Raw genomic sequence first — 26,080 nt, 5'->3', positions numbered from 1 at the left:
AGGCCTAGCACCCTCAACCTTTCCTCGTAAGACCTACTCTCCATTCCAGGTAACATCCTGGTAAATCTTCTTTGCACCTTTTCCAAAGCTTCCACATCCTTCCTAAAATGAGGTGACCAGAACTGTACACAGTACTCCAAATGTGGCCTTACCAAAGTTTTGTACAGCTGCATCATCACCTCACGGCTCTTAAATTCAATCCCTCTGTTAATGAACGCGAGCACACCATAGGCCTTCTTCACAGCTCTATCCACTTGAGTGGCAACTTTCAAAGATGTATGAACATAGACCCCAAGATCTCTCTGCTCCTCCACATTGCTAAGAACTCTAGCGTTAACCCTGTATTCCGCATTCATATTTGTCCTTCCAAAATGGACAACCTTACACTTTTCAGGGTTAAACTCCATCTGCCACTTCTCAGCCCAGCTCTGCATCCTATCTATGTCTCTTTGCAGCCGACAACAGCCCTCCTTACTATCCACAACTCCACCAATCTTCGTATCGTCTGCAAATTTACTGACCCACCCTTCAACTCCCTCATAGAACATAGAACAAAGAACAATACAGCGCAGTACAGGCCCTTCGGCCCACGATGTTGCACCGAAACAAAAGCCATCTAACCTACACTATGCCATTATCATCCATATGTTTATCCAATAAACTTTTAAATGCCCTCAATGTTGGCGAGTTCACTACTGTAGCAGGTAGGGCATTCCACGGCCTCACTACTCTTTGCGTAAAGAACCTACCTCTGACCTCTGTCCTATATCTATTACCCCTCAGTTTAAAGTTATGTCCCCTCGTGCCAGCCATATCCATCCGCGGGAGAAGGCTCTCACTGTCCACCCTATCCAACCCCCTGATCATTTTGTATGCCTCTATTAAGTCTCCTCCTAACCTTCTTCTCTCCAACGAAAACAACCTCAAGTCCATCAGCCTTTCCTCATAAGATTTTCCCTCCATACCAGGCAACATCCTGGTAAATCTCCTCTGCACCCGCTCCAAAGCCTCCACGTCCTTCCTATAATGCGGTGACCAGAACTGTACGCAATACTCCAAATGCGGCCGTACCAGAGTTCTGTACAGCTGCAACATGACCTCCCGACTCCGGAACTCAATCCCTCTACCAATAAAGGCCAACACTCCACAGGCCTTCTTCACAACCCTATCAACCTGGGTGGCAACTTTCAGGGATCTATGTACATGGACACCTAGATCCCTCTGCTCATCCACACTTTCAAGAACTTTACCATTAGCCAAATATTCCGCATTCCTGTTATTCCTTCCAAAGTGAATCACCTCACACTTCTCTACATTAAACTCCATTTGCCACCTCTCAGCCCAGCTCTGCAGCTTATCTATATCCCTCTGTAACCTGCTACATCCTTCCACACTATCGACAACACCACCAACTTTAGTATCGTCTGCAAATTTACTCACCCACCCTTCTGCGCCTTCCTCTAGGTCATTGATAAAAATGACAAACAGCAACGGCCCCAGAACAGATCCTTGTGGTACTCCACTTGTGACTGTACTCCATTCTGAACATATCCCATACATCACCACCCTCTGTCTTCTTTCAGCTAGCCAATTTCTGATCCACATCTCTAAATCACCCTCAATCCCCAGCCTCCGTATTTTTTGCAATAGCCTACCGTGGGGAACCTTATCAAACGCTTTGCTGAAATCCATATACACCACATCAACTGCTCTACCCTCGTCTACCTGTTCAGTCACCTTCTCAAAGAACTCAATAAGGTTTGTGAGGCATGACCTACCCTTCACAAAGCCATGCTGACTATCCCTGATCATATTATTCCTATCTAGATGATTATAAATCTTGTCTCTTATAATCCCCTCCAAGACTTTACCCACTACAGACGTGAGGCTCACCGGTCTATAGTTGCCGGGGTTGTCTCTGCTCCCCTTTTTGAACAAAGGGACCACATTTGCTGTCCTCCAGTCCTCTGGCACTATTCCTGTAGCCAATGATGACATAAAAATCAAAGCCAAAGGTCCAGCAATCTCTTCCCTGGCCTCCCAGAGAATCCTAGGATAAATCCCATCAGGTCCCGGGGATTTATCTATTTTCAGCCCGTCCAGAATTGCCAACACCTCTTCCCTACGTACCTCAATGTCATCTATTCTATTAGCCTGGGGCTCAGCATTCTCCTCCACAACATTATCTTTTTCCTGAGTGAATACTGACGAAAAATATTCATTTAGTATCTCGCCTATCTCTTCAGACTCCACACACAATTTCCCATCCCTGTCCTTGACTGGTCCTACTCTTTCCCTAGTCATTCGCTTATTCCTGACATACCTATAGAAAGCTTTTGGGTTTTCCTTGATCCTTCCTGCCAAATACTTCTCATGTCCCCTCCTTGCTCGTCTTAGCTCTCTCTTTAGATCCTTCCTCGCTACCTTGTAACTATCCATCGCCCCAACCGAAACTTCACACTTCATCTTCACATAGGCCTCCTTCTTCCTCTTAACAAGAAATTCCACTTCCTTGGTAAACCACGGTTCCCTCGCTCGACGCCTTCCTCCCTGTCTGACCGGTACATACTTATCAAGAACACGCAGTAGCTGATCCTTGAACAAGCCCCACTTATCCAGTGTGCCCAACACTTGCAGCCTACTTCTCCACCTTATCCCCCCCAAGTCACGTCTAATGGCATCATAATTGCCCTTCCCCCAGCTATAACTCTTGCCCTGCGGTGTATACTTATCCCTTTCCATCATTAACGTAAACGTCACCGAATTGTGGTCACTGTCCCCAAAGTGCTCTCCTACCTCCAAATCCAACACCTGGCCTGGTTCATTACCCAAAACCAAATCCAACGTGGCCTCACCTCTTGTTGGCCTGTCAACATATTGTTTCAGGAAACCCTCCTGCACACACTGTACAAAAAACGACCCATCTATTGTACTCGAACTATATCTTTTCCAGTCAATATTTGGAAAGTTAAAGTCTCCCATAATAACTACCCTGTTACTTTCGCTCTTATCCAGAATCATCTTCGCCATCCTTTCCTCTACATCCCTAGAACTATTAGGAGGCCTATAAAAAACTCCCAACAGGGTGACCTCTCCTTTCCTGTTTCTAACTTCAGCCCATACTACCTCGGAAGAAGAGTCCCCATCTAGCATCCTCTCCGCCACCGTAATACTGCTCTTGACTAGCAGCGCCACACCTCCCCCTCTTTTGCCTCCTTCTCTGAGCTTACTAAAACACCTAAACCCCGGAACCTGCAACATCCATTCCTGTCCCTGCTCTATCCATGTCTCCGAAATGGCCACAACATCGAAGTCCCAGGTACCAACCCATGCTGCCAGTTACCCTACCTTGTTTCGTATACTCCTGGCATTGAGGTAGACACACTTCAAACCACCTACCTGAACACTGGCCCCCTCCTGCGACGTCAAATCTGTGCTCCTGACCTCTATACTCTCATTCTCCCTTACCCTAAAACTACAATCCAGGTTCCCATGCCTCTGCTGCATTAGTTGCATCCAAGTCATTAATGAAAATCACAAACAGCAGAGGACCCAGAACTGATCCCTGCGGTACGCCACTGGTAACTGGGATCCAGGCTGAATATTTGCCATCCACCACCACTCTCTGACTTCTATCGGTTAGCCAGTTTGTTATCCAACTGGCCAAATCTCCCACTATCCCATGCCTCCTTACTTTCTGCAGAAGCCTACCATGGGGAACCTTATCAAATGCCTTACTAAAATCCATGTACACTACATCCACTGCTTTACCTTCATCCACATGCTTGGTCACCTCCTCAAAGAATTCAATAAGATTTGTAAGGCAAGACCTACCCCTCACAAATCCGTGCTGACTATCCCTAATCAAGCAGTGTCTTTCCAGATGCTCAGAAATCCTATCCTTCAGTACCCTTTCCATTACTTTGCCTACCACCGAAGTAAGACTAACTGGCCTGTAATTCCCAGGGTTATCCCTAGTCCCTTTTTTGAACAGGGGCACGACATTCACCACTCTCCAATCCCCTGGTACCACCCCTGTTGACAGTGAGGACAAAAAGATCATTGCCAACGGCTCTGCAATTTCATCTCTTGCTTCCCATAGAATCCTTGGATATATCCCGTCAGGCCCGGGGGACTTGTCTATCCTCAAGTTTTTCAAAATGCCCAACACATCTTCCTTCCTAACAAGTATTTCCTCGAGCTTACCAGTCTGTTTCACACTGTCCTCTCCAACAATATCGCCCCTCTCATTTGTAAATACAGAAGAAAAGTACTCGTTCAAGACCTCTCCTATCTCTTCAGACTCAATACACAATCTCCCGCTACTGTCCTTGATTGGACCTACCCTCGCTCTAGTCATTCTCATATTTCTCACATATGTGTAAAAGGCCTTGGGGTTTTCCTTGATCCTACCCGCCAAAGATTGTTCATGCCCTCTCTTAGCTCTCCTAATCTCTTTCTTCAGTTCCCTCCTGGCTATCTTGTATCCCTCCAATGCCCTGTCTGAACCTTGTTTCCTCAGCCTTACATAAGTCTCCTTTTTCCTCTTAACAAGACATTCAACCTCTCTTGTCAACCATGGTTCCCTCACTCGACCATCTCTTCCCTGCCTGGCAGGGACATACATATCAAGGACACGTAGTACCTGTTCCTTGAACAAGTTCCACATTTCACTTGTGTCCTTCCCTGACAGCCTATGTTCCCAACTTATGCATTTCAATTCTTGTCTGACAACATCGTATTTACCCTTCCCCCAATTGTAAACCTTGCCCTGTTGCACGCACCTATCCCTCTCCATTACTAAAGTGAAAGTCACAGAATTGTGGTCACTATCTCCAAAATGCTCCCCCACTAACAAATCTATCACTTGCCCTGGTTCATTACCAAGTACTAAATCCAATATTGCCCCTCCTCTGGTCAGACAATCTACATACTGTGTTAGAAAAGCTTCCTGGACACAATGCACAAACACCACCCCATCCAAACTATTTGATCTAAAGAGTTTCCACTCAATATTTGGGAAGTTAAAGTCACCCATGACTACTACCCTGTGACTTCTGCACCTTTCCAAAATCTGTTTCCCAATCTGTTCCTCCACATCTCTGCTACTATTGGGGGGCCTATAGAAAACTCCTAACAAGGTGACTGCTCCTTTCCTATTTCTGACTTCAACCCATACTACCTCATTAGGGTGATACTCCTCGAACTGCCTTTCTGCAGCTGTTATACTATCTCTAATTAACAATGCCACGCCCCCACCTCTTTTACCACCCTCCCTAATCTTATTGAAACATCTATAACCAGGGACCTCCAACAACCATTTCTGCCCCTCTTCTATCCAAGTTTCTGTGATGGCCACCACATCGTAGTCCCAAGTACCGATCCATGCCTTAAGTTCACCCACCTTATTCCTGATGCTTCTTGCGTTGAAATATACACACTTCAACCCATCTCCGTGCCTGCAAGTACTCTCCTTTGTCAGTGTTCCCTTCCCCACTGCCTCATTAAAAGTTTTGGCGTCCTGAATACCGGCTACCTTAGTTGCTGGACTACAAATCCGGTTCCCATTCCTTGTCAGAGGTAGGTTCTTTACTCAGAGTAGTAGGGGCGTGGAAAGCCCTGTCTGCAGCAGTAGTGGACTCGCCAACGTTAAGGGCATTTAAATGGTCATTAGATAAACATATGGATGATAATGGAATAGTGTAGATGGGCTTTAGATTGGTTTCATAGGTCGACGCAACATCGAGGGCCGAAGGGCCTGTAGTGCACTGTAATGTCCTGTCGTTCTCTGTATGTTCATGTTTTCTAAGGGTTCTGCCATTTACAATATAGAATTTATTTACAGTGCAGAAGGAGGCCATTCGGCCCATCGAGTCTGCACCGGCTCTTGGAAAGAGCACCCTACCCAAGGTCAACACCTCCACCCTATCCCCATAACCCAGTAACCCCACCCAACACTTTTGGACACTAAGGGCAATTTATCATGGCCAATCCACCTAACCTGCACATCTTTGGACTGTGGCAGGAAACCGGAGCACCCAGAGGAAACCCACGCACACACGGGGAGGATGTGCAGACTCCGCATAGACAGTGACCCAAGCCGGGATCGAACCTGGATCCCTGGAGCTGTGACGCAATTGTGCTATCCACAATGCTATCGTGCTGCCCAAATATACTTTAAACATCAATTTGATCTTCCAAAATGCATCACCTTGTAGCCATCTGGGATGGCCACTTACAAAGTAAACATGGATACTTGCAAAGACTCAAGGGAAATATGGCCAATACAGGATTCAGGCAAACTCAGAGCCTGAATGTATATTTGCTGACAGAGAACCAGACAGTATCGAAACCCCTCGCCGATTTGCATTCTAATGACCCATTTCTCCAGGACAAAGGACTGGTACTCCGGTATCAGATACAATTCCAGACATATTGGCGCCACTCCCTTCACCCAGGAAGCCCAAATAGCCAAGGTCAATGACCGCTCAGGACACGCCTAGCCATCAAGGCACCCGCCCCTATATTGGCTCAAATCAAAGGCAATGATCGAAGCCTGCCGAATTATTGGGTCCAAAGCGAAGGAATGCCTGAAAGAGCACGAAAACCCAAAGGATAAAGAGAGACACTGCCATGTGTTCGATCTCTTTTGGCCCTGGCACACCGGCACGCTTCGGCCTGGCCTATACCTGAAGCCAACTGCAGCACCACGGCCAGAAGCAAGTTCAAGATCAACAATCGCTACCAGACGGATGAGCCCAGCAGAACCGAAGTTACTTCTCCAGACCCAGCCACTCCAGATCCGAACAAAGGCCTTGTTCCTCTGCCAAAGCCGGGTGCCTGAAAGTTAAGTACAGGTTGTTGTAGTGTTAGGTGTAGTTTAGCTTGTAGTGTTTTTATGTTGCGTGTGTGAGTTAATCTTGTGTGTAAATAAATCATTATTGTACTTGAACTAACTGACTGGTTGTTGGGTCTTTGATCAATATCCGGTTGAACTTTGTGGTGGTATCATCTGATACCTGGCAACTCTGAAAAGCAATACCACTCAATATTAAGAAGGGCAACATTATTGGGGTCTCCGGTGCAGAATTGGCATCCGTTATTAGTGATGCTGGTGGGATAGTATTCCACTCATCAAAATCGGGAACAGTAATTGGCGACCTCTGACGGGATTCGACCTAGAAGTGATTTTGTCACTCCGAGAGAAACCACAAAACGTTGAATTAAAAATCCAATTGGAAAAGTGAAAGAAACCACAAGTGTAAGACCCGTATTGATCAAACCGCCAAGATTCGGAAGTGTGTAGTAATTTGCATGGGGGGGGGGGGGTTGGCGGCAGCCTCCGTACCTTGCTATCGGGTCGCTCGCTCAAAATGGCAGCCCAATAGCGGGATTCCCTAGGGAATCACTCGCAGTTCTCGCCATGCATAAATTTGCATGGCTAAGAATTGGGAATCGCTTCCTGATTTGTGCTCTCAGCGTGCGCACAAATCAGCTGCAATTCAGCTCTGGTGGGAGAACATAGTCTCCCAAATGGAGAATCCTGCTCCCAGTTCACTCCGGCCAGATCGTATCTGATCTTATTAAAATCGGCCCTTTCCCCTCCCAAATTTAGAACTTTGGTTTCAGGCCCTTCATTGTCCTTTGCCATAACAATCTTGAATCATCAGCAAGTATCCCCACTTCTGGCCTTATGATGGAGAGAGTATTATTAATGAAGCACCTGAGTAGAGAAAATCATTTTCAATATTAGCGAGCATGAGGGTAAGAAAGGAAGTTGGATGAACACAACTTATGGAAATGGGGTCAAGATGCTCAGGTGAGATGAGGTCAGAACATGATTCAGGGAGATGTATGTGTTGGGCTAGAGCACTGGGGAAAGGTTTAACAAGGGGGTACGGGGAAGGGAGAGATATAGCAGACGGTCTCATTAATTGCAAAGACAATGAGCTCCTTAAACCTGTTGCAAGTGAGGAGGCAGAGAAAAATAGCTTAAGGAGACAAGAAGCAACAAGTCGTGTAATTCACTCCCAGTTACTCCGCTTTTCATGTCACTGGACATTTATTGCTCCCAAGCTGAATTTAGTAAGGACACGGGGAGTCCATGGCATGGAAAATAAGAAACAGTGTTTATTTGCAAGAACGATATATACACTACCTGGTAGATCTCCACCGGGTTCTCCTCTGGTCCGTGCCTTACTGGCCGACCTTTAATACAGTGATTAATGAGATACCCCGCCCCTAGCAGGGGAGCTCATACTCTGTGAGGAGCACAGCGAAGTCAAGCATTCCCATAATCTTTTTTGTCACAAGTAGACTTACATTAACACTGCAATGAAGTTATTGTGAAAAACCCCTAGTCGCCACACTCCGGCATCTGTTCATGTACACAGAGGGAGAATTCAGAATGTCCAAATTACCTAACAGCATGTCTTTCGGGAGTTGTGGAAGGAAACCGGAGGAAACCCACGCAGACAAAGGGAGAACGTGCAAACTCCACACAGTGATCCAAGCCGGGAATCTAATCTGGGACCCTGGAGCGGTGAAGAAACAATGCTAACCACTGTGCTACCGTGCCACTGAGCGGATCATTGCACTGCATTTATTTACCTTAGTGTTGAAGGGTGTGGTTTGTTTTTTCACGATCATTAGTAAATTGTACAAATGTGAAGTAAGGCTAAGTGTGCCCAATTTGATTTTAAAGCAAATCGGTGTTCTCTTTGGTTCCACGTCAAGTTGGGTCTTGACATAAAGATGTAAAAAGAACACTTTTAGGAGCAGAAATCAGCTTGATATCCATATCCCAGTTTTTACTTCAGATAAGTGTGGTAAACACCACTAGTGATATATTGTATGTATTACGGCACTGCCTCTGTATTAAAGGTACTACGGTAAGTCCCTGACTGCTGGCTCCTCGGCGTATAAAAGTGTAAGCTCTCCTGTGCTGCTCCCATTCTGGTTCCAGCTGCGGGAGGCACAACATCTTGTGCAATAAAGCCTCGATTGTTTCACCATTCTCGTCTCGTGGTAATTGACGGTACATCAATTTATTGCACAAGATTTTAAAAGATGAACTTCCTAATCAAGCCTGATCGCCTGCAGCTGAGCCTTCACGCAGCCAACGCCACGTCCGCCTTCGAGCACTGACTAGCCTGCTTTGAAGGCTACCTCAGAGCAACCACTGAAGAACTCTCGGACCCACAGAAGCTCCAAGTCCTCTACTCACGGGTGAGCCCTGAAATGTTTTCCCTCATCCGGGATGGGCCTACCTACGCAGAAGCGATGACGCTACTTAAAGGACATTACGTTAAGTCAGTGAATCAAGTGTACGCCAGGCACCTCCTGGCCACGAGACGGCAACTCCCGAGAAAGACTCTGGACGATTTCTTGCGGGGCCTGCAGATTCTCGGTAGGAACTGTGACTGCCAGGCAGTTTCGGCAGTCCAACACACCAAACTTTTAATCAGAGACGCTTATGTCACTGGCATGAAGTTTACATACGTTCGCCAACGACTATTGAAAGGGGGTAAGCTTGATCTTGAGGAGGCTAGGCAGCTTGGCAATTCACTAGAAGTGGCCTCTCGTAATCTGGAGGCCTACACCCCCGACCGCGCGGCAACCTCGTGGGCATCGTGGGCCCCACCAGCTGCTGACTCCAGCTCACCGCCAGCCTGCGCCACGCGGCAGCCAGCCAACTCCGTTGAACCCAAGTGTTTTTTTTTGTGGACAGAGTAAAAACCCCAGGCAGCACTGCCCGGCGCGGAGCACGACCTGCAAAGGGTGTGGGAAGAAGGGACACTTCCTTTCCGTTTGCCAGGCCCGGTCGGTCGCCACTGTTTCCAGGCCCGGCATTACTACACCCCCCACGTGTGATCCAGGGGCACCGCCATCTTCTCCACCGCAAGCCACGTGCGGCCCGTGGGCGCTGCCATCTTTGATGCCGCCCGCCATGTGCGCCCCGTGGGCGCCGCCATCTTTTTTATTTATTTATTTTTTTGAAATTTTTTATTTATAACAAATTTGTAACATTTACAGGGAGAAAGAAGGCCCTCTGCAAAGAGCCTTAACATAGTGAAAACGAACAGTGGGAAAGAATAAACATGTGAATAAGGCACTTCCCCTGTCAGCTCTGTTTGCCCATGCCACACATGTTCAACTAGACTAACATGGCTCTAACCCCCCCCCCCCCCCACTCGGGTGCTGCTGCTGTCTGTTTCCTGCGCTGTTCCCTGAGAGTCTGCAAGCTACTTTCTCACCCGGGGGAACCCTGGTCAACCCCCCCTTGCCCACTTAAGTCTCATCTGCTCTATTTCTCAGCTGCCCCCCCCCCCCCCCCCCCCCGACCTCTGGGCGCCGCCACCTTCAGTGCCATTTTGGACCGCGCCTCAGGACCCCTGCTCGTCTGGCCGTTCGCTGCCTACTGATACCTCCGCAACCGCTGATCAGCCCGGGACCTCCCAGCATCTTCCGCAGCTCGCCTCCATCACCCTGGATAAGTCTCGGCCCCACAACCTCGCGACCGCTACGATGACGGTGAAGATCAACGGGCACGAGACGACCGGCCTCTTTGACTTTGGGAGCACAGAGAATTTCATCCACCCTGCTACGGTAAGGCGCTGCTCCCTCCCGGTACTCCCCGTCACCCAGAAAATCTCCCTGGCCTCCGGATCCCATTCCGTTGAAATCCGGGGGTACTGTTTCACGACCCTCACTGTTCAGGGCGTAGAGTTCAGCAACTTCAGGCTCTACGTCCTCCCCCACCTCTGCGCTGCCCTGTTACTAATTTCCCTGTTACCTGATTTCCAATGCCACCTCCAAAGCCTTACTTTGAAATTCGGTGGACCCCCCCGCCCCTCACCGTCTGCAGCCTCACGACCCTTAAGGTCGATCCTCCCTCGCTGTTTGCGAACCTCACCCCGGACTGCAAGCCATCGCCACTAGGAGCAAACGGTACAGTGCGCAGGACAGGACCTTTATCAGGTCGGAGGCCCAACGGCTCCTGCAGGAGGGGATCATTGAGGCCAGCAACAGCCCCTGGAGAGCTCAAGTGGTGGTAGTGAAGACTGGGGAGAAGCACAAGGATGGTCATTGAGTAGAGCCAGACCATCAACCGGTACACGCAGCTCAACGCGTACCCGCTCCCACGCATATCTGACATGGTCAATCAGATTGCGCAGTATCGAGTCTTCTCCACAGTAGACTTGAAGTCCACCTACCACCAGCTCCCCATCCGCCCGGAGGACCGCCAATACACTGCGTTCAAAGCAGATGGCCGTCTCTATCATTTCCTCAGAGTTCCCTTCGGCGTCACCAATGGGGTCTCGGTCTTCCAGCGAGAGATGGACCGAATGGTTGACCAGTACGGGCTGCGGGCCACCTTCCCGTACCTAGATAACGTCACCATCTGCGACCTCGATCAGCAGGACCACGGCGCAAACTTCCAAAAATTCCTCCATACCGCCAAACTCCTTAACCTCACCTACAATACGGAGAAATGCATGTTCCGCACCAACTGCTTAGCCATCCTTGGCTATGTAGTGGAAAATGGAATCCTCGGACCCGACCCCGACTGTATGTGCCCCTCCTCGAACTCCCTCTCCCCCACTGCCCCAAGGCCCTGAAACGATGCCTGGCGTTTTTCTCGTATTTCGCCCAGTGGGTCCCAAATTATGCGGACAAGGCCCACTCACTTATCAAGTCCACAGTTTTTCCCCTGGCGGCTGAGGCCCGCCAGGCCTTTAACCACATCAAGGCGGACATCGCCAAGGCCATGATGCACGCGGTCGATGTGACCCTCCCCTTTCAGGTGGAGAGCGATGCATTAGACGTAGCTCTGGCCGCCACTCTCAACCAGGCAGGCAGACCCGTGGCTTTCATTTCCCGCCTCCATGCCTCTGAAATCCAGCACTCCTCTGTCAAAAAGAAGGCCCAAGCCATTGTGGAAGCTGTGCGACATTGGAGGCATTACCTGGCCGGCAGGAGATTCACTCTCCTCACTGACCAACGGTCGGTTGCCTTCATGTTTAATAATAAGCAGCGGGGCACGATCAAGAACGACAAGATTCTGAGGTGGAGGATCGAGCTCTCCACCTTTAACTATGAGATCTTGTATCACCCAGGGAAGCTCAATGAGCCCCCTGATGCCCTATCCCATGGTACATGTGCCAGCGCACAAGTGGACCGACTCCGGGCTCTCCACTATGACCTCTGCCACCCGGGGGTCACCCGGTTCTTCCATTTTGTCAAGGGCAGCAACCAGCCCTACTCCATTGAGGTCAGGACCATAACCAGAGACTGCCAAGCCTGCGCAGAGTGCAAGCCACACTTCTACCGGCCAGATAAGAGCGTACCTGGTGAAGGCCTCCTGCCTCTTTGAGCGCCTCAGCATGGACTTCAAAGGGCCCCTCCCCTCCACCGACCGCAACGTGTACTTCCTCAACGTAATTGATGAGTACACCCGGTTCCCCTTCGCCATCCAATGCCCCAGCATGACTTCTGCCACGGTCATTAAAGCCCTGCACAGCATTTTCACTCTGTTCGGTTTCCCCACCCACATCCACAGCGACCAGGGATCGTCTTTCATGAGCGATGAGCTGCGTCAGTTCCTGCTCAGCAAGGGCATCGCCTCGAGCAGGATGACCAGCTACAACCCCCAGGGAAACGGGCAGGTGGAGAGGGAGAACGGGATGGCCTGGAAGGCCGTCCTGCTGGCCCTTTGGTCTAAAAATCTCCTGGTCTCCCGCTTGCAGGAGGTCCTCCCCGACGCGCTCCACTCCATCCGGTCGCTCCTCTGCACCACCACTAATGAGACCCCTCACGAACGTGTGTTTGCCTTCCCCAGGAAGTCCACTTCCGGGGTCTTGCTCACAACATGGATGACAGTTCCTGGACCCCTCCTCTTCCGGAAGCATGTGCGGAGCCATAAATCGGACCCCTTGGTCGAGAAAGTCCACCTCCTCCATGCCAACCCGCAGTACGCCTAAGTGGCACACCCCGACGGGCGCCAGGACACAGTCTCTCTCCGGGATCTGGCACCCGCTGGGTCCCCACCCACGACCCCCGACCTGACACTGCTCCTCCCCCCCCCCCCCAGGTTGCCTCATTCACCCCTGCGCCACCCACCCTCCCTCCAGCCCACCTCACCACAGCCCCTACCCCAGCAGGATCCGTCCTCCCACTGGATCCACTCAGGGGTGACGAAGGAGAGGACAACACGCTCCCGGAGTCGCAGGTGACCACGTCGGCGCCCACATCACCACCAGGACTGAGGCGATCGCAGCGGAGGGTCAAAGCCCCCGACAGACTTAATCTGAAATGCTGTTCTTCACCCCCGCCGGACTCTTTTTTTAAACAGGGGGTGAATGTGGTAAACACCACTAGTGATATATTGTATGTATTACGGCACTGCCTGTGTATTAAAGGTACTACGGTAAATCCCTGCCTGCTGGCTCCTCCCAGCGTATAAAAGTGTAAGCTCTCTTACGCTACTTCCATTCTGGTTCTAGCTGCAGGAGGCAGAACATGAAATGAAATGAAAATCGCTTATTGTCACAAGTAGGCTTCAATGAAGTTACTGTGAAAAGCCCCTAGTCACCACATTCCGCCGCCTGTTCGGGGAGGCTGTTACGGGAATTGAACTGTGCTGCTGGCCTGCCTTGGTCTGCTTTCAAAGCCAGCGATTTAGCCCTGTGCTAAACAGCCCCTATTCTCGTCTGGTGGTAATTGACGGTACATCAGTAAGCCAACAGCAATTTGCACCACAGTGGTGGCAGGCTGGGGCCCCAGTCTTGTGTAAATATGTGCCCAGCTCGCATGGAGAGGGAGCATGCCAATGTCTGCCAGTACACTTTAGCTTTCTGTGATCAGTGGACACAGCAGGGGTTAGAGTGTCCTTGAGAGATCTAACAAAATTCTGATTTTGTCTGGAAGCTGTCCTTTAGGCATGGTGACCCTGGATGATAAATTTGGGGCATTTTATTTGGTTTGGATGGACTGCCCTATATTAATGGTGACTGAAAAAGGGACACTTTTATTTTGCTTGCGGACCTTCCAGTGTTATTGGTCTCACTGGTGCCTCCAAATAAAGGGCCCCTGTGGGAGTTAAATACGGCAAGTGCTGGAAATCTGAAATGAAGGCTGGATAAACTCAGCAGGTCTAAATGACCCTGGTGCAGGACAGGGCCCGCGTGAGCCTCCGGCCTGGGGCTGATGGCCGGGGCGGCAGGATGGGGAGGTGGGCCCGCCGCTCCGCTTCCTTCTCTCTGACGGGGGCGCTGGAGGAAGGGAGGCGGAAGTCAGCGAGCGCCGAGGTCGGGGATTCCCCGCCGGGAACTTCCGAAGTTGTGTCCCCCGACCAACCCCGCCCGGCAGCAGCCAATGAGCGGACAGGGCAGAAATCCACAGCGGGCCGAGGGAGCGGCGCGGCGGGGACTCGGTGAGTGTGGCCGGAACCCCGGCTTGGCCGCCTGGCGCCCGCGGGCCGGCCGGGCACCGCGCTTTGCTGCGTGTCCCCCACGGCAGGACAGGTGCCCCAGCGCCGCAGATGTCAGAGCCGGCGCTACCCCTCCCTCCCTTCCTTCCCTCTTGACTGTCTTTGGGTCTCAGGTGAATACCGTGTGAGGCCTAGTGACATTATCCACTGTCCAGCCCCAGCACTGGTGCCAGTTCCTGGTTGGAGGAGGAGGAGGAAGGAGAGACCTTTTGGCTGTGAGCAGGAAAAGTGCAGTTGGCTGTTGCTTCACCGCTGAACAGCTTATTGGTCTCTCATCTGCTCAATAAATCTGGTGTGAAAACGAAATGATCGATTTATTGGCAGACGTTGAAGGGGATATTTCTGAACACAGAATAGAAACATTCCAAGGGGTGGACCCGCCATCCGTGGTTAACTTTTATCAAAAACAGTTTTAAATAACATCAGACTTGAAGAAAAAGCATATCACAAGGATGGGCGGCAGGGACAGAATTTTTTTTCCAAAAAGCAAAGAATTACTCCAAGATTAATAAGGAGGACAAAAAATTAGAGCGAGCTGGCTAGAAATGTAAAACATCGAATCGCTACAGTGCAGAAGGAGGCCATTCAGCCCATCGAGTCCATAAGATCATAAGACATAGGAGTGGAAGTAAGGCCATTCGGCCCATCGAGTCCACTCCACCATTCAATCATGGCTGATTTCAACTCCATTTACCCGCTCTCTCTCCATAGCCCTTAATTCCTCGAGAAATCAAGAATTCATCAACTTCTGTCTTAAAGACACTCAACGTCCTGGCCTCCACCGCCCTCTGTGGCAATGAATTGCACAGACCCCCCACTCTCTGGCGAAAGAAATTTCTCCTCATCTCTGTTCTAAAGTGACTCCCTTTTATTCTAAGGCTGTGCCCCCGGGTCCTAGTCTCCCCTGCTAATGGAAACAACTTCCCTACATCCACCCTATCTAAGCCATTCATTATCTTGTAAGTTTCTATCAGATCTCCCCTCAACCTCCTAAACTCCAATGAATATAATCCCAGGATCCTCAGACGTTCATCGTATGTTAGGCCAACCATTCCTGGGATCATCTGTGTGAATCTCCGCTGGATCCGCTCCAGTGCCAGTATGTCCTTCCTGAGGTGTGGGGCCCAAAATTGCTCACAGTATTCTAAATGGGGCCTAACTAATGCTTTATAAAGCTTCAGAAGTACATCCCTGCTTTTATATTCCAAGCCTTTTGAGATGAATGACAACATTGCATTTGCTTTCTTAATTACGGACTCAACCTGCAAGTTTACCTTTAGAGAATCCTGGACTAGGACTCCCAAGTCCCTTTGCACTTCAGCATTATGAATTTTGTCACCGTTTAGAAAATAGTCCATGCCTCTATTCTTTTTTCCAAAGTGCAAGACCTCGCACTTGCCCACGTTGAATTTCATCAGCCATTTCTTGGACCACTCTCCTAAACTGTCTAAATCTTTCTGCAGCCTCCCCACCTCCTCCATACTACCTGCCCCTCCACCTATCTTTGTATCATCTGCAAACGTAGCCCGAATGCCCCCAGTCCTGTCATCTAGATTGTTAGTATATAAAAAGAACAGCTGTGGCCCCAACACTGAACCCTGCGGGACACCACTCGTCACCGGTTGCCATTCCGAAAAAGAACCTTTTATCCCAACTCTCTGCCTTCTGCCTGACAGCCAATCATCAATCCATGTTAGTACCTTGCCTCGAATGCCATGGGCCCTCATTTTACTCAGCAGTCTCCCGTGAGGCACCTTATCAAAGGCCTTTTGGAAGTCAAGATAGATAACATCCATTGGCTCTCCTTGGTCTAACCTATTTGTTATCTCTTCAAAGAACTCTTAACAAGTTTGTCAGGCACGACCTCCCCTTACTAAATCCATGCTGACTTGTCCTAATCCGACCCTGCACTTCCAAGAATTTAGAAATCTCATCCTTAACAATGGATTCTAGAATCTTGCCAACAACCGAGGTTAGGCTAATTGGCCTATAATTTTCCATCTTTTTCCTTGTTCCCTTGAACAGGGGGGTTACAACAGTGATTTTCCAATCCTCTGGGACTTTCCCTGACTCCAGTGACTTTTGAAAGATCATAACTAACGCCTCCACTATTTCTTCAGCTATCTCCTTTAGAACTCTAGGATGTAGCCCATCTGGGCCCGGGGATTTATCAATTTTTAGACCTCTTAGTTTCTCCAGCACTTTCTCCTTTGTGATGGCTACCATATTCAACTCTGCCCCCTGACTCTCCGGAATTGTTGGGATATTACTCATGTCTTCTACTGTGAAGACTGACGCAAAGTACTTATTTAGTTCCTCAGCTATTTCCTTGTCTCCCATCACAAAATTACCAGCGTCATTTTGGAGCGGCCCAATGTCAACTTTTGCCTCCCGTTTGTTTTTAATGTATTTAAAGAAACTTTTACTATCATTTACTATCACATCGATCCTCTGAAAGAGCACCCTTCCAAGGCCGACGCCTCACCCTATTCCTGTAAACCAGTAATCCCACCTGATTGATTGATTGATGGTCACAGGTAACGAAGTACTGCAAAAAGTACTTTTCTGCGGCCAAGGGGACGGACACAGTAGACAAAAAGAATAATCGACAAAGTACATCGACAAATAAGTAATTGGTTACCTAACCTTTTTGAACACTTAAGGGGCAATTTAGTATAGCCAATTCACCTAACCTGCACATCTTTGGACTGTGAGAGGAAACCGGAGCACCCGGAGGAAACCCACACAGACACTGGGAGAAACAACAAACTCGACACAGACAGTGACCCAAGGCTGGAATTGAACCCAGGTCCCTGGTGCTGTGAGGCAGCAGTGCTAACCACTGTGGAGTTTAATAGTAGGAGTTTCTAAAGTTAGTTAATAATAAAAGAGTTGACAAATGTTGGTCCGACATAAAATAAGTCTGGAGAATTAAACATGGAAAATAAAGCAATGGCTGATGAATTGAATGGGTATTTTGCTTTGGGCTTCAACGTAGAGGATACTGGTAACATCCCAGAAATAGTTGTACTCAAGAAATGGAAAGGGGGGAGAAATTTACTTGAGAAAAATGCAATCCCCAGGGAAGTGGTACTCAGGAAATTGTAGTAGCTGAGGCTGACATGTCCCAAGATCCTGATAGACTTCATCCTAGGGTCTTAAAATAATAATCTTTATTGTCACAAGTAGGCTTACATTAACACTGCAATGACGTTACTGTGAAAATCCCCTACTCGTCATATTCCGGTGCCTGTTCGGGTACATGGAAGGAGAATTCAGAATGTCCAATTCACCTTCCAAGCACTCTTTCGGGACTTGTGGGAAAAAACCAGAGCACCCGGAGAAAACCCACGCCGACACGGGGAGAACATGCAGACTCTGCAAAGACAGTGACTCAAGCTGGGAACGGAAGCGGAGGGCTCTAGACAGGGTCGATGTGGAAAGGATGTTTCCTGTTGTGAGAGAATCTAGAATTTGGGTTCTATTTAAAAATAAAGGGTCACCCGTTTAAAACAGATGAGGGGAATTTATTTCTTTGCGTTGAGGGTCATGAGTGTTTGGAACTCTTCTTCAAAAGTCAGTGGAGCAAAGTCTTTGTTTTAAGGCAGAGGTAGATAGATTATTGATTAACAATGTTACAATTGAATCAGCTATGATCTTACTGAATGATGGAGGAGGCTCCAAGTGACCTACTCCTAATTCAAACGTTTGTATGTATGTAAATTATTCATCTTGTGTTAAGTGTGGATATCCACCCTCAAGGACCTCCCTCTAGGTAATAAAGGTTGCAGTTTTGGGAGGTACTGTCAAAGACGCCATGGGGAGTAGTTAAAGAGAATCTAGTAGATAAGACTGCAGCCAGGATGTACTGGTGGTGGATGTAATCAATATTTCAAATGGTGGATGCTGGCCATCTGAAATAAAAGTAGAAAATACTGGAAGTACTCAGGTGAGACAATCACTGTGATGAGAGAAAAACAGAGTTAATGTTTGTGGTTAATCACCTGAAACGTTAACTTATTTTCTTTGTCAGATGTTTCAAGTTACATTGAATTTGAACTAAGGTTAGTTGCTTGGATTGTGTGCCGTCGTCAATGTTTCATAGGGAACTTGCATTTTGTGTCTATGGAAAGTTGTTTTGACTTTGGATTAATGTAATTTGATGTGAATTTATCAAATCAACTTTAGACACATGCTCAAGTTGTGGAGGTAACCCCATAACATTTACAGTGGAAACTTTATAAAAATTTTGATTTTTGTGAAGTTTGACTACTCATCTACATTTAAAACATCATTTTGGTTTGATTCTTTGGTGAATTTTAATATGTTCCTGCATTCCCATAGAAAGCTCTTTTGAGTGACTAGATGTATGCAGAGATTTTTTTTAACAGTTTTGGTATCTTGGCCTTGTACTGTCTTACTCTAAGCAAGTGTTGCCTCAATGCAGTAAGTACTTCAATTTTTTTATATCCATTCACAGGATGTGGGAATCACTGGCAGGGCCAGTATTTTATTGTCTATTCCTAATTGACCTTTGCAAAGATGATGGCGAGCTGCCTTCCTGAACTGCTGTATTCTGTGCGGTGACAGTACTCTCACAATGCTGTCAGGAAGCGAGCTCCAGGAATTTGACCATGTGCCAATAAAGGATCGGGGATTTATTTCCAAGTTAGTGAAGTGTTGGGTCCTCTGCTACACAGACGAACCAACATGGTTGCGAATGGTACAACGCAGTTTTATTTCAAACATCTATTTACACCGGTAAACTGTTTACTGAGGTTCGATCATGACCCTTGATTCTGTGGACCTATTCCTAATTCTATCGTGTAGTGGCACTCAGCACATGGTGGATGTCTGAGTGGCTTGGAATGAGCTCTTTGCCCTGAGCCGTCTCCTGCTCGAGTGCCCAGGAAGTGTCGTGTTCCCTGTTTTGTACTGTGTATGCTCTTGCCTGTGATTGGCTGTCGTGTTGTGTGTGTTGATTGGTCCGTTGATATGTCCATCAGTATGTATGTATGTGCTATGATGTTTACCTGAATATCATGACATCCCCCCTTTTTTACAAGAACATGTGCCTACGTGGTCATAAATAGAGATGTGTACTGAGTGTAGCTAAATGTGTGTGTGTGCAATATTTACAGCATGTACATGGGGCTAAACTATATACAAGGGGCGATGTCGGGTGCGACATAACAACGAGGTTGTACCATAAACAAAGAATGGGGAAATGTTGAACGACAAAACAAATTCCTGTAACGATAAGAACAGAAACATATTTACACAGTGGTAGTATGAGTTCAACGTACAAGCAGTCTCATAAGTCCAGTCTAGTAGGTGGGCGACGAATTTGGGTTGACCGCCTCAAGGGTAGGTCTGGAACCACCGGCTGAGGAATGGGCCTGGACACAGGCGACGACGGAAGGGGCATGGTGGGAGGCAGCTCCACAAAGTCGATATCAGGAACAACAGGAGGGCGCGGTGTCGGTGTAAGGTCCCGTAGCGAGCGTGGAAGTAGGCGAAGTGCCCGGCGATTGCGCCTACGAATGGATCCATCAGGCATGCGAACCAGGAACGAGCGGGGAGCCACGCGCCGGAGAACTTTGGCAGGTGCTGACCAGCCACCTTCTGGTAGGTGGATGCGGACTTCGTCTCCAGGGGCCAGGGCGGGAAGGTCAGTTGCCCGTGTGTCATATGCCCTCTTCTGGCGACCGCGCTGCTGTTGCATTCTGTGTAGTACCGGAGCATGGTTGGTTGTGGGTGCCAGAATGGAAGGCACAGTGGTCCTGCGGGCGCGACCCATCAACAGCTGGGCTGGTGAGAGGCCAGTGGCTAGTGGGGCTGAGCGATAGGCCAGCAGGGCTAGGCAGAAATCCCATCCGGCAGCAGCAGCCTTGCACAGGAGCCGCTTGACAATGTGAACGCCCTTCTCCGCCTTTCCATTGGACTGGGGATGCAGAGGGCTGGACGTCACGTGTGTGAAACCGTACGAGGCAGTAAAAGATGACCATTCCTGGCTGGCGAAACAGCGGCCATTGTCCAACATGACAGTCATCGGAATACCGTGGCGAGCGAAGGTGTCCTTATGACAGCGGACGATGTCAAATCGTGCAGGCGTATGACCTCTGGATAGTTGGAAAAGTATTCAATAACGATGACATAGTCCCTGCCGAGCGCGTGAAAGAGGTCCACACCCACCTTCGCCCAGGGGGACGTCACCAGCTCATGGGGCAGAAGCGTCTCAGGAGGTTGCGCCGGTTGAAACCTTTGGCAGGTGGGGCAGTTGAGCACCATATTGGCTATGTCATCAGATGCCCGGGCAGTATACCGCCTCTCGGGCCCTCCGTCTGCACTTCTCGACCCCCAGGTGGCCTTTGTGTATTTGGTCGAGGACCAGCTTGTGCATGCTGTGCGGAATCACAATCCGGTCCAGCTTTAGAAGGACACCATCAATGACGGCCAAGTCGTCTCGGACATTGTAGAACTGCGGGCACTGCCCTTTGAGCCACCCTCCCGTCATGTGGCGCATCACACGTTGTAGAAGGGGGTCAGCCGCAGTCTCTCTGCGAATACGGGCCAGACTGGAGTCGTCAGTTGGCAGATTTGCCGATGTGAAAGCCACCTGCGCCTCGACCTGGCATATGAACCCCTCCGAATCTGGCGGGGTGCTCACTGCTCTAGACAGGGCATCCGCAATGATAAGGTTCTTACCCGGGGTGTAGACCAGTTGAAAGGCATACCTCCTACGTTTAAGTAGGATGCGCTGGAGGCGAGGGGTCATCTCGTTCAGGTCCTTGTTTATGATGCTGACCAGCGGGCGGTGGTCAGTCTCAACGGTAAACCGGGGGAGACCATACACATAGTCATGGAACTTGTCCAACCCGGTTAGCAAGCCCAGGCACTCCTTTTCGATCTGCGCGTAGCGCTGTTCTGTGGGGGTCATGGCCCGCGAGGCATAGGTGACCGGGGCCCATGACGCAGTGCCATCCCGCTGTCGGAGCACCGCCCCAATGCCGGACTGGCTGACGTCAGTCGAGATTCTAGTGGCACGAGATGTGTCGAAAAACGCCAATACCGGTGCTGTGGTGAGCTTAAGTTTGAGCTCCTCCCATTCCTGCTGGTGTGTGTGTAGCCACTGGAACTCCGTGGACTTCTTGACGAGGTGGCGCAGTGCTGTCGTGTGAGAGGCAAGCTTGGGAATGAACTTCCCCAGGAAGTTGACCATGCCTAGGAAGCGTAGCACTGCTTTCTTGTCTGCCGGCTATAGCATGGCTGTAATGGCGCTCACCTTGTCTGCATCCGGACGGACCCCTGACTGGGAAATGTGGTCCCCCAGGAACTTCAGCTCGGTTTGGCCGAAAGAACACTTGGCTCGGTTGAGACGCAGGCCGTTTTCGCGTATGCGCGCAAAGACGCGCTGGAGACGATAGATGTGCTCCTGTGGTGTGGTGGACCAGATGATGACGTTGTCCACGTAGACGCTCACCCCTTCGATGCCTTCCATCATCTGCTCCATGATCCTATGAAAGACCTTGGATGCCGAGATGATGCCAAATGGCATCCGGTTGTAGCAGAACCTGCCGAAAGGGGTGTTGAAGGTGCACAGCTTTCGGCTGGACGGATCCAGTTGGATCTGCCAAAAACCCTTCGAGGCATCCAGTTTCGTGAAGATTTTAGCCCGTGCCATTTCACTCGTGATCTCTTCCCACTTGGGTATGGGGTAGTGTTCCCTCATTATGTTGTTGTTGAGGTCTTTTGGATCAATGCAGATCCGGAGCTCGCTGGAGGGCTTCTTAACACACACCATGGAGCTGACCCATGGCATGGGCTACGTGACCCGGGATAGGACCCTTTGGTCCTGGAGATCCTGCAGCTGCTGCTTGAGGCGGTCTTTGAGTGGCGCTGGGACCCTGCGAGGTGCGTGAATGACCGGGGTGGCGTCCGGTTTGAGCCAAATTCTGTACGTGTAGGGCAGTGTTCCCATGCCCTCGAATGCCTCCTGGTTGTGGGCGAGGAGCGATTGGAGCTGTGCGCTGAACTCTGCATTCGGGAAGTCAGATGTGCCGTCTGGAGAGAGATAGTGGACTCGTTGCACGAGGTGGAGAGCCTTGCATGCCTGTGCGCCTAGCAGGGAGTCCTTCGATGATCCGACTATCTCGAATGAGAGTGTGGCCGTGTGTGTGTTGTGTGTCACCTGGAGCTGGCAGGACCCCATAGCCGGGATAACGTTCCCGTTGTAGTCGACCATCCTGCAACGGGACGGCCGAATTGGTGGTCTGACCTTCATGGCGTAGAAGGCTGACCATGCTATGAGGTTGGCGGAGGCGCCAGTGATCCCAGACGGAATGTTATCGGTGATCGGTTGACCGTTAGGGTGGCACACCATTCATCACCCGGATTGATCGTGTTAACTTGCACCGGCTGGTGGGTCCTGGCTGGAGACATTCCGATCCTTCTGGGAGGTGAGTAGTTTATTTAAAAACCTTACCTTTACAGGAGCAGCCCTTTGGATTTCGGCGGCAGCGGTGCGCAGGGGCCTTCTGGGAGGTGAGTAGTGTATTTAAAAACCTTACCTTTACAGGAGCAGCCCTTTGGATTTCGGCGGCAGCGGTGCGCAGGGGCCTTCTGGGAGGTGAGTAGTGAATTTAAAAACCTTACCTTTACAGGAGCAGCCCTTTGGATTTCGGCGGCAGCGGTGCGCAGGGGCCTTCTGGGAGGTGAGTAGTGTATTTAAAAACCTTACCTTTACAGGAGCAGCCCTTTGGATTTCGGCGGCAGCGGTGCGCAGGGGCCTTCGGGGAGGTGAGTAGTGTATTTAAAAAGCCTTACCTTTACAGGAGCAGCCCTTTGGATTTCGGCGGCAGCGGTGCGCAGGGGCCTTCTGGGAGGTGAGTAGTGAATTTAAAAACCTTACCTTTACAGGAGCAGCCCTTTGGATTTCGGCGGCAGCGGTGCGCAGGGGCCTTCTGGGAGGTGAGTAGTGTATTTAAAAACCTTACCTTTACAGGAGCAGCCCTTTGGATTTCGGCGGCAGCGGTGCGCAGGGGCCTTCGGGGAGGTGAGTAGTGTATTTAAAAAGCCTTACCTTTACAGGAGCAGCCCTTTGGATTTCGGCGGCAGCGGTGCGCAGGGGCCTTCTGGGAGGTGAGTAGTGAATTTAAAAACCTTACCTTTACAGGAGCAGCCCTTTGGATTTCGGCGACAGCGGTGCGCAGGGGCCTTCTGGGAGGTGAGTAGTGAATTTAAAAACCTTACCTTTACAGGAGCAGCCCTTTGGATTTCGGCGGCAGCGGTGTGCAGGGGCCTTCTGGGAGGTGAGTAGTGTATTTAAAAACCTTATCTTTACAGGAGCAGCCCTTTGGATTTCGGCGGCAGCGGTGCGCAGGGGCCTTCTGGGAGGTGAGTAGTGAATTTTAAAACCCTTGCCTGGTCCCGTGTCTGTTCTTCTTTTCTGTTTTATTTGTTTTTATATAAGGCGGGAACCGGAAGTTCGACCTCTGGCAAGTCCCCCCCCCCAACCAATAAATTCTGGTGGAGAGGAAACCCGAGACACTACACGTGTAGTGTCGCCCACCCGCCCTCCTCCTCTAACCTAATAATAAGACCCATTGGTGTAAGGTAAGTGCCATATTATATTATTATATTATTAGCATTGTGCAGGTCAAGGATCGGAGGTGGAGGAGCAGTCTCTTTCAGCGACAGAACCTGAGAACATCTCAGACACTCAGAAGGTAAGTAAGTGATTTTTACTTTTATACCTTTTTTCAAATTGTGTGTCGGGGGGAAACTGAAGTGACATCACAGAAAAGCTGTGACCTGAGTGGCTGGTTGGGATTCTAACCTAAATTTTTTTTAAAAATAAAAAAATTTGAGTATTTGGGAACTAATTAAACATAATAACTTAATTATAATTTAGAGGATATCTAAGCCAGAGATCGGAGAGTATTATAGTTAGCTATCGCATTTCTATTAGAAATCTAGTGCTAGGAAACAGATAGTTGACAGTAACTTTGCAATTTAAAAAAAAAAGTATTAAAAAAAAAAAGACAAATTTTAATTAATTGACGCAATGTCAGTTAGAGGGGTGCTGTGCTCTGACTGTGAGATGTGGCAGGTCCGGGAGGCTTCCAGCGTCCCGGATGGCTTCATCTGCAGAAAGTGTACCCAACTGCAGCTCCTCACAGACCGCATGGTTCGGTTGGAGCAGCAATTGGATGCACTTAGGAGCATGCAGGTGGCGGAAAGCGTCATAGATCGCAGTTATGTAAATGTGGTCACACCCAAGGTGCAGGCAGAGAAATGGGTGACCACCAGAAAGGGCAGGCAGTCAGTGCAGGAATCCCCTGTGGTTGTCCCCCTCTCGAACAGATATACCCCTTTGGATACTGTCGGGGGGGATAGCCTATCAGGGGAAAACAGCAGCAGCCAGAGCAGTGGCACCACGGCTGGCTCTGATGTTCAGAAGGGAGGGTCAAAGCGCAGAAGAGTAATAGTAATAGGGGACTCTATAGTCAGGGGCACAGATAGGCGCTTCTGTGGACGTGAAAGAGACTCCAGGATGGTATGTTGCCTCCCTGGTGCCAGGGTCCAGGATGTCTCCGAACGGGTAGAGGGAATCCTGAAGGGGGAGGGCAAACAGGCAGAGGTCGTTGTACATATTGGTACTAACGACATAGGCAGGAAGGGGCATGAGGTCCTGCAGCAGGAGTTCAGGGAGCTAGGCAGAAAGTTAAAAGACAGGACCTCGGGGGTTGTAATCTCGGGATTACTCCCTGTGCCACGTGCCAGTGAGGCTAGAAATAGGAAGATAGAGCAGACAAACACGTGGCTAAACAGCTGGTGTAGGAGGGAGGGTTTCCGTTATCTGGACCACTGGGAGCTCTTCCGGGGCAGGTGTGACCTGTATAAGATGGACGGGTTGCATCTAAACCGGAGAGGCATAAATATCCTGGCCGCGAGGTTTGCGAGTGTCACACGGGAGGGTTTAAACTAGTATGGCAGGGGGGTGGGCATGGGAGCAATAGGTCAGAAGGTGAGAGCATTGAGGGAGAACTAGGGAATAGGGACAGTGTGGCTCTGAGGCAGAGCAGACGGGGAGAAGTTGCTGAACACAGCGGGTCTGGTGGCCTGAAGTGCATATGTTTTAATGCAAGGAGCATTACGGGTAAGGCAGATGAACTTAGAGCTTGGATTACTACTTGGAACTATGATGTTGTTGCCATTACAGAGACCTGGTTGAGGGAAGGGCAGGATTGGCAGCTAAACGTTCCAGGATTTAGATGTTTCAGGCGGGATAGAGGGGGATGTAAAAGGGGAGGCGGAGTTGCGCTACTTGTTCGGGAGAATATCACAGCTATACTGCGAGAGGACACCTCAGAGGGCAGTGAGGCTATATGGGTAGAGATCAGGAATAAGAAGGGTGCAGTCACAATGTTGGGGGTATACTACAGGCCTCCCAACAGCCAGCGGGAGATAGAGGAGCAGATAGGTAGACAGATTTTGGAAAAGAGTAAAAACAACAGGGTTGTGGTGATGGGAGACTTCAACTTCCCCAATATTGACTGGGACTCACTTAGTGCCAGGGGCTTAGAC

The 26,080-nt window shown here is 49.7% G+C and overlaps 1 protein-coding gene across 1 annotated transcript in view; it reads left to right on the top strand.

Moving 5' to 3' along the window:
- Positions 1-14,214: 14,214 nt before the first annotated feature.
- The window catches only part of tank (TRAF family member-associated NFKB activator), a 165,860-nt gene continuing 153,994 nt past the window's right edge, over positions 14,215-26,080 (top strand). The window contains exon 1 of the mRNA XM_072474416.1: positions 14,215-14,434. The gene's annotated coding sequence lies outside the window, so the exon portion shown is untranslated. The remainder of the gene's footprint in view (positions 14,435-26,080) is intronic.

The sequence above is a fragment of the Scyliorhinus torazame genome, chromosome 2 (assembly GCF_047496885.1).
Source record: "Scyliorhinus torazame isolate Kashiwa2021f chromosome 2, sScyTor2.1, whole genome shotgun sequence".
NCBI lineage: Eukaryota > Metazoa > Chordata > Chondrichthyes > Carcharhiniformes > Scyliorhinidae > Scyliorhinus > Scyliorhinus torazame.
Note: the sequence above shows the minus strand (reverse complement) of the source record. Positions and strands in the feature narration are given on the sequence as shown.